Here is a 10,270-nt window from a genome sequence, read left to right on the forward strand (position 1 = left end):
CTGTTTATTTCTTTATAAAGAAAATGGATATTTATTATTTGTTTCTTTTAAAGAAAATGGATGTTTTCTTCATGTAGAGGCAAAGTTCAGCTGTGCAGTATGCTGAGTTTTCTGGAGAGATGGTTAAAAATCTCTCACAGAAACTAAGACAAGTCTTACCAGATCCCAACCTGCATTCAAAGTGAGCACCAAGGGCTTCTGTCCTTGCACTGCAAGTTTAGCACCAAAAAAACTGTACTTAGAGAAAATATTTTGGGATTAAAGCACAACAAAGCCTTAATGCTTGTGGGCATACGATTACTAAATATGCCTACAAGAAATAAAAACATCCACAGGACTAAAACATAGCTATTATAAAATACCTGATAGCAAAAGTGTAGGTACCACTGGTGTTAAAACATGTAATAAAAATTGATTTATTTCTAACAAAACTAAACCAACACCATCATGAAATATACCACCATGTTATTAAAAATGCATTAAATAGGGGTTTTTTTTAAATCTTTCAAGACTCATGGAAGTGAGATTTCAGTGGACATAGCCTAGGGCTCAACAATAAGAAAAGATGAGTGGAAATTCAGTCTCACACCATCCTTACAATGCCATGCTGTTTGCACTGGGTGATGAAAGCACATCTCAGCCTTACCTGATTAGTTTTGTTCAGTGTTGCTGTGAATTAATTGAAAATGTTAGCACAAAAGGCCATGGCAAGGACCTGTTACATATCTCAGTTGGACCAAATGAGAAATGATTGCTGGAGTTAATTTTCCAAAAGAATGAGAACTTATAAATTTAATGAGTAAGGTCTTAGAGAAAAATGTCATTTATTGCCCCTACAGGTCTGGAAAAATCTGTTGGAGGCAAACTGCCTTCCCCAGCAGCAGTCCATAGCTGGGAGTCTCCAAGAACATGACACCAGCCCAAGAGGCTGCTGAGTTTGTTACAGCTCCATAATTACACACTGAGACATTTGCTATCATAAATTTCAATTCTCAAAACCAATTCATTTCATTTTCACAGAGTGGGAGAAATAGCTTAGTTTTGTTTGCTTCTGGGGTAAGTCGACATTCACCTTAAACTATATGAACTCAAGCAATCCATATTTAAGGTCTTTTATAACATTTTGATCATCTCTGTTAAACACAAGCACATTACAGCTACACACGTATGTGCAATTGCCACTCTACTCTTTGCTAGTCAGTATTTTAAGGTCATCTACAGCATTAATCCTGCTTCATATTTTATTAAACTACCATTCTCTTCCACCAAAAATGGTATGTTGATCTCTTAAACCCCTCTGGCTCCACCTGTAATTCTCTTCCACCATGGATTTAGTCTGTTGCTGGTCACCACAGCACGACTTGCTTTAATAAAAATAGGAATTAATTAGTTTTCAGTTAGCAATTGCACCAAAGGGCAAGGCAATGAATAGATAAACAGACATAATTATATAACCATTCATGTGAAAAGAATAGTGGGGACTACCTGCTTGAAATCCTTACTAAACTTTTATTTGTTTTATCCAGCATCAACAGAACAAGGCAGAGTGGTCAAGTAACCTTTTGTAAGACTGTTTTCTACCACAGGCTTAATGCAGGCCCTTAGCATTTCAAGGAAAAACCATGACCCAGGTTTCAGAAGGACAAGGAATTGCATTTGACTCGTGCCCAGGTGGAGGTCCCAGCACTGCAGCACTTTTCAGGGACTGGCAAACCCCCCTGGGGCCAGGATGAGCAAAGAGCTGCTCCCCAAGCTGCAGACACGAGGTTTTCCACCCCCAGGGCACCACCTTTGACTTTGCCTGGTTCTTCTCTGCTGTCTTTTATTGCCACTGCTGTCTCTATCAGAAAACACACAGCCCTGGGTGGGTCTGGCCCAGTTATGTCATTCTTAATCTGCAGTTTCATTGGGAAACTCAGAATGCAGAAGAAACCCTACTTTTCCATGTAATCACCAAGATGAGTCAACAGCAGCTCTCACCATGTACCTAGGGGTCTGCATCTTTATTCATTAGCCCTCTCTCCAGGGCCTGTCATTCTAAACCAAGAATGATCATCTTGCCAATTAGGATTTTTCACTGTTGGATTGGGATTTTTACTGAGTCACACAGCACTGACATGAAAGCAGAGTGTCAGCCTAAGCTCTGCATTGTGAATTCTGCTTAATTAAGACATAAGGTTGTGGCATCATGATCCCTAGCCAAGTGCAAGCATGGAACAGTAAACAATGCCCCACTGGAAATGCTCAGTATCAGTGAGAAAATAGCACAGCATCATTTAAAAACTCTGCACTGGACAGGGACATTGGCAGAAATAGGCCTTTGAGAACGTAGTGTGACTTCTGTGCAGAAATGTCGGATTGGTATGTTCCAAAAAATATTGTAACACTTAAACATCTGCCTTGAAACAGTGCCTCAGGGTTTAGCTTTTCTATTTTTCACATTCTGTGCTGCTTTAGTGTGTGGATCTGAACTTCAAATGTGGGGATGCTGAGCTCTGTGCACAGAGCAGGGAGACAAAACAATTCCTGCTCCAGCTGCGCACCAAGGACAAATGATCCAAATCTCAGCCCCAAGAGCACAAACACCGTGGGCTGGAGAGAGAAAAACAAGCAGGGTGGGACTGCATGGGCTAAAGCTGGAATGGGACAATGAACTGCAAGATGCAAATGGAGCAGAACTGATCACAGTGAGAGACCCCGGGAGCGCTCGTGCATTTTGGGGCCATTTTGGTTCATCTTGGGTGCAGCCCTGGCTGGGCTCTTGTGCTGCCCAAGGTGCATCCATGGAGGAGACCCTTTTAATAAATCCCTGCTTCATTCTGTAACTCTACCCAGCCTCTGTCCTAGGTCAGCCCTCACAAAGCATCAGAAAGAGCTCTGTAAAGATAGAGAAGGTGACATTTTTAGAAGTCTACCCAAATGACACAGAGCTATCATTGTCCAGCACAGTGTTTGGATAACTGAAATATCTGAATTTTAAAAAAATTGTTGCATTAAACCATATTTAGATATGTATTACACATTTAAATTAACTGCTGAGTTACTTCAGTAAGACAAACTCAAAAGAAGAGTATCTAAAAATACCGGCTACAAACTCAGCCTTCCTTTCTTCTTAATTTTTGCTGCCATTTTATTTCCTGATTAGCCAGGCTTGTCAGGTACTTACTCTCATTTCCACATCTTGCCCATAAATTCATTTCATATGCACATTTTTCTCTCTTGTGCTCAGTTTAACAAGAATTAAACACATTTTATCAAAAATGGATAAGCTATAATCAAACACAAGAGGCCAACAAAATCCTCCCCTTAATCTCTCATTGATTCTCAGCAATTTCATGTTCCAGAACTTTTTTTATTCACCCAGCACAAAGCACAACGTTCCTCATCTGTGTATGTTTGTGAATCCACACATACATTTATGAAAATTAAAAGCAGCCCTACCATCACAACTGAGTAGAAAAAATATTTTTCTACTTACTTTTCTCTAGAAACTTACAGATTCTTTTGCAAATAATTGCGGTCTCTGAATGAAAGCTTCTTTTTCACCCATATCTAGGTGTTAGTGGTTTCCATGACAACTTTTTGTCAGCTTTCCAGCAGGTCTTTGAATTGAAGTTTACATATGTTATTATTCAAGGATCAGTTTTAGTATTTGATGAACCCTAAAGCCTTCTTAACAGAGGCTGTTTAAGAGTTGATTTTGACAAAAATGTCACATGCCTTCACACAAAAGGGAAAACCAACCCAACAATGACAACTCAGGCAAACATACCTTTGTTATCTTGCAGCCTCAGTAGCCTAATCAGAACACATCACTCAAACACAGTAAGGGGAGAAAAACTTTGAAGAAAATCTTAGAAGAGAGAGATGTGGCCACAGCAATTAAAATGAAAACTGCTGCAGTTTCCCTGTTTTGTGGCCAAAGTCCTGTGGATACCTTGGGTGTCCTCTTGAGCCACAAAATTCACTTTGATTCCCCCAAGCTCATAAATGGTTGGCTCATGGAAGTACCTCAGTTTTTAACTCAATGGAGAAAAAAAATATATACAGAAAAAGCTTCTGTGCAGAATAATGGGGCATTCAACATGGGCAAAGAATTCTGCAACTTTGCTCATATTATGACAAAACTTTTTTTTTTTATTTTCTGCAGAAGGTGGTTGGAAGAAATTTATTACTATAAAGCATCTTAAGCTTCCAAAAGTGAAGACTGAAAACGGAGTTCTGCCATGTCAGAAAAGGGGAGATATTCCAGGAGAAAAAGTGCAACCCAACACCTGAAATTCTCAGAAGAGGCCAAACTTGATCCCTGTTCAGCTGCATCTCATCTCATGACAGACATGTCATTCTACAGGGGGATATCCCAGAGACTGAGAGCAGCTGAGGCTGGGGCTTGGGGGACAGGGTGGATTTAGATTTTGGGGGATTTTTTTGTGTGGATTTTTTGTTGCTGTTGTTTTGAAGTGGAACATTTGAAGTGATGTGCAATTCAGATTGGTTTGGATAAAAACATGACCCTCTAAAGCATTTAAAATTGGCAAGCAGGCTGGGGTGAGCATTCAGGCAGCACAGCTGGGTGCCTGAAAAGGGAGAATCCAATCAGCAGTGATGCAAATGGATAAATCCTGTGAAGATGAGGAGGGGGGAAAAAAGGATACTGGCAATTTTCTATCCTGCTTAGAACAGGGAAATAAAAACCTTGTGCTGACCTTAGGGAGAACAGTAACATTTAGAGACTCAAACTTGAAGGGGGAAAATATTTCCTCTTATGTTTGGTGCTAGACTTCTCTCAAGAAGCATTTGGACACACGAACTGGAGAAAGGAATGAAAGCACATTTGGGAAAGCCTCAGATTGTGCCCAACTGTGCACATCTGTGACTCTGTCACTCAGTTATGCACTGTCTCCTTTAGCCAAACCTCTTTTTGAAACTGAACATCAACACCAAGCAATACAAAGCCAGCCCAAAGTGGAGAGTTTCAAGTTTTCTAAAACCCCAAATAACAGGAGTTTCAAGCCCAAAATAACACCAAGCATTGCTATGGGACAATCCTATTTGCTCTGTGTGCATTAGACACACAATTTGAGGTACACAGAAAAAGGGCTCTGATCACACAAGAATGACAAGACAACAGCTCCTCCAGCCAGAACCATCCAAACAGGTCTTAAAAGTGTGTTTAGCATTATTCAGTGAAATTTAATTGCTTTAATAATTTTAATTTAATTAATAAATTTAATTCCTGTCCACTGGGAAACAAGCATGAAGACAGCATTGTCCAGCTAATCCAGTGCCTTAATGCATCAGAGCTGTGTCACTTCTTAGGATCAGGGTCTGGGGGAGATTTTTATTACCTGGCTGGAGCTGTACTTATGCTGTTTGCAGGAAAATCCTTACCTTTGACTGCAAGGATGTTCAGTGAATGCAGGAGTTTTCCCTTCAGTCCAAAGGCAGAACACAACTACAGCAGCTCTGAGGGTCCTCCCTGCTGCCTTTGCCATAGATGTTCTTCCATCTTTATCAGATAAAGAGTTCCATCTTTATCAGAACCCATTATGTTCTGCTTCTTCTGCTGTCTCCATTGTCCTTGCAGCCAAGCCAAGTTTCTTCCCAAATCCTCAGAGCACCTTGGTGCTATTATTTACATTTGGGAGCCTAAGCAGAGACCAAGTTTTGGTCATTTTTCAGTGCCTCACCAGTGAGTAAGACCATTTGGCTTTGTAAGCTAAAAGTAAAAGAGCTCAATGAACTATTCCAGCACCACAAGGGGGAAGGAAATTGAATTAAACTCCCTCAGCCACCATTTCTCCACCTGAAAATGTCCAATTCTAATTGCAGATAAGAGGCAGGTGGTGACAGATTGCACTGCTTGATTCTCTTTTCCTCTCAGGTGAGCATTGCAGTGAGGCTTTGTGGCTTTCTCTAAGGTCCACCTTCTTTGGAGAAACTCCCTAAGGTTCTCCTTCTTTGGAGAAACTCACTGTCCAGCAAACAGTAACAAAGGAAGAGCCCCATCCTCTGCAGAGCTTCCTCTCAATAAGATCCTGGCCATGAATATTTAAAATAGTTCAGAAGCAAAGAAAAGGTCACTGTTATATATAATTGATTGCTGATTTTGGTATCATTATACTGATTTTAAATGTCATGCCATGAAATAGCAACTGGGTATTGAGTTCCCCTCTGCACTGTACACAGACATCAAGGGACTCTTGTTCCTTTCTCTAACAGGAAAAGGGATTTTTTGGATAATGTTTCAGCTCATTATCCAATATGATATATGTATTATATATACATTATACATGGTCTTTTATTTGTATGTATATACCATATTTTTATAAGTTAGATATATCATATATTGCATTACATGAGGTGCTCAAAGATGCGATCTGGACAAGAAAATTATAAGAGACAGAAGGAGTGGATGGGCCTGTAGCAGGAGACACTTCGATTTGTAAGAGTTTTTGGGTTTCTACATATGCCCAAGGTGTCATCTCATGGCTTTTTTATTTATTCAGACTGGCAAAACTATAAAACACTGCTTCTGTAAGCATCCCTTCATTGTAAGACGACAAAAACAAGGTTAAAAAATAAAAGTATAAAACCTTCCCAACCTACCTCCTGAGGAACAAGACACTGACTGCCCAGGACAAGGAATCAGCCTCCAGCCCCTCAAACAGCAGAGCTGCAGCAGTGTTACAGGATATACAAAGCTCTACAACTCTGAGCACATTATTTTCACACAGACAGCAAACCTGAGCACAGAGGTGCAGCACTGAACTCCCCTAGAGAGTTTAAAGCAGAGCAAGAGGTCACACTGCACCCCTGGGGAAGCAGAGTTCTGGGCAAACTCTTGAAAAACTTTGACGAAAACAGGCAGAGAAGAAGCGTGATACTGGCAAAGAAAGTCATTTATCCAATCACTACATCAATGCAGTCATAAAATGAAGGAAAATGTGTTTTATGGTAACTCTTGCATTTATGCTCAATCATTTTGTCCCAAGGTATTTTTCAAAGTTGATTTCTATGCCTGGTTTTTTCTGGGCCATCAATACCCCACCAAAACTAAACCTAAACCGTCATTAATTGCATTGGTTTTTGTTGGACTCTACAACACTCTCTCTTTAATGTGGGAAGCTGACTTTCACATAACAATTCCCAGCTGCTGCTCTCTGACAGTCAGCCCCAATGATGGTGTCCAGCTGAGGTTATTCCAGCATTATCCCAACTGATTCTTCCTTCTTGTTTTGCAGGTTTTGTTACCAGCACCTGGTGCAAAGCCACCTGCCTTAACTGAAGACCAAACACGCCTCACATCTATTTTAGACAAAGTTTTTGCTCTATACTGTGTGCATTGCCCCTCTAGTGCCATTTTCACTTTCACCACCACCAGCATAAATTTCTCTCTTTGGGTTACTCACCCCCCTTGATGTTTTTATTCAGCCTTTTCCACTGTTTCATACCAAAGAGGACTTGGAGGAACATTCAACAAACAAACAACAACAAACCCTCCTGCCTGACCAGAGCCCACTCCAGAGCATTTCTGTGATCTGGTTTAGTAAAGGTATGGAAAAGTTTTGTTCTGTGCCTTATCCATGGGGAGAAAAGAAAAAAATATTCTCTTTTTCAAAACTAGCAGAGCACAAAAATGTGAGATTGATGGAATTGCTTTCTTGTATTTCTTCATTTGCCATCTCAGAACAAACAGTCACAAATCTTCCAATGACAGCAAGGGTTGCCACAGGGCTTTTGTATCACCATGGCAGTGAAATAAATGTCAGATATTTGAAAGATGAAAAGAAGGCAGTGTTGGGGGTGAAATGTAAAGGTGCAGCTTCACATTTCAAACACAATGGTGGGACACTGCTACACTGGATTTTACTGCAAAAACAACTTCAATAAAATATTTCCAAGGAGAATTTGTACTCTTGTCTGCAGCCAGAGGAGTAGTGCAGTCCCACATATACACAGAAATTAGCTGGGGGAGAGGAGATGCTTAATCAAGGGCCAAAGAAGAGAAATTCTTCCCCAAAACATCTTTCAGCCCTGGCACCTTGCCATGTGACCAGCACTAAATCACAGCTTTCTATAAACCATTTTTCTCAAACAAAAAGTTTTAAGTTGTTCAGTCAAATATTTTCTGCTAAAAGATTTTTTCAACTGAAGTTTCAGCTTTCCAATAAATGCTGGGGAGGAGTAGTAGAGAAATAAGTTAGACTTGCTACAGAAAAATACATATTGCATCCCAAATTGGAAATCTCTTTTGATAACATGTTGTAGTTCAGGACCTTACTGTTGTTCACACTGTCTGAACTGGACTCCTCAAACAGATTATATCTAACTATGCAAAAATTTCGCAATTTTTGTTATGAAATCTATCCAGGCAGACTGGGAACAAAAGAAAACTCATCTATAACTTCCAACAGTTTCTTTCTGCAGTGTTGTCAAACTAAATTATTTAGTCCACAGGCAGACCTGTTCAGTTTTTTCAGAAAAGACACTTTTTCACCTTACCTTCTGTAGATGACAATGGCTTTCTATTAAAGACCAAAAAAAAAAAAAATTTTCAGATTCGTTTGTCCCAAAGATGCTCACATGCTGAAATCCATGTGAATTAAACTCACAAAGATTTTTAAAGCAAAGTCCTAAAGGTAGTCTACCCCAGTCCCAACCCAGCCTAAGTTAATAATGTGCTTTGAATTAATTTAATCTGCCCTTTGCCTAAGTTCAAGGGTCTAGGCTAATCATCTACACAAAGTTTCTAATGACACTGAGCATTCATAATTTCAAGTATTTGGTGTTATGGAGCTGATATGGGCAGAAGGATAAGAAGCTACTTACACTGAAAATGCAAGCTTACAAAAAGGTTTTTTGTTGTTTACAAAAGGGTTTGGGATGGGCAGGGCTGTTTGTGATTTTTTTTAACAGCTCATCCACATCTACTAAAGCTGCTGTGATATTTCAGAGGCAATATTTTCAACATTGGCCGACAAACTCCACAGAGCTCTTTGAGTCTTTAAACTCATTCCATAATTTAATACATTAGAAATGTTTCCTCTCTACTTTCCAACAAAACCACTCCATTTGATAAATATGAACCAAATACTTTCTTGTCCTAAAATATCAACTAAGCCTCAATATTTAAAACTTAAAGATGCAAGTCTTTCATCCATTAAAAACAACCAACTTTAAAACAAAAATAAATTTGGTTGTGGCATGTAAAACCTTTTTGCAGAACTGTGTTTAAAGTTCACCTAGAGAAAATATTTTCCCTACCTGCAATGTTGCTTTGATTTCACAAGCTTCCTGTAGCCATATATTGAAGCATGCATAATTAACATATGGAAGGTCTCAGAAGATATTACCACACATTCTAAAATAATCACTCAGCGAGTATGATGTCATCTGAAACTAATTCAGGCCCCTCACAGCTAGCCTGCCCTTTGAGCTCACACCAAACTGGCCATGGGTGTCCAAGCTGTCCCCATCTCCTGCCTCCTCCTCTGTCATGTTTTCTGAAAAATACTTTTGCCAGGGTTTTTCTTCTAAGAAGCTGAGAAGCCTCAGAGGAAAAGAAAAACAATAATAATCTGCTGCTGTGGAATGCAACAGGTGCATCTTTGATTGGGCTCATGTGGTTGTTTTTAATTAATGGCCAATCACAGTCCGGCTGTCTCAGACTCTCTGATCAGTCACAGGATTTTATTATCATTCCTTTCTTTTCTTTACTAGCCTTCTGATGAAATCCTTTCTTCTATTCTTTAGTATAGTTTTAATATATCATTTTCTTTTAATATAATATATATCATAAAATAATAAATCAGCCTTCTGAAACATAGAGTCAAGATTCTCATCTCTTCCCTCATCCTGGGACCCCTGAGAACATCACTACACCTCTTCCAAAGGTTCAGGGGAGCCTCAGGGTCACCTCCTGTGCCACCCCCTCCTGCCAGGTGACCTTCTCCAGCCAAGTTTGCTGTCCCTGCTGCCTGTGGGGTAGGGACAGTTCAGGTACAACACCCAAATCCATCAGAGAAGTGTCACCACCTCGAGCTGACTCCTCTTTCTCCTCCTGCCCATGTTCCCCTCCTGTCTGTAACACAGTTCTGGGGTTTTGTGTTATTTTAGATCAGAGAGCAGGCTGATTTGGGCTAGAACCCACAGCCTGAATACTTGGCTTGCTTCTGACCACAGGCACAGATTACCTTGAAGAAAACCAGCCTAATGATTATGGCACCATTCTCAGTTATTTCCTTTGCTACCAGTTCTGCTGGTAATA

Source organism: Agelaius phoeniceus, chromosome 5, assembly GCF_051311805.1.
Source record: "Agelaius phoeniceus isolate bAgePho1 chromosome 5, bAgePho1.hap1, whole genome shotgun sequence".
Taxonomy (NCBI): domain Eukaryota; kingdom Metazoa; phylum Chordata; class Aves; order Passeriformes; family Icteridae; genus Agelaius; species Agelaius phoeniceus.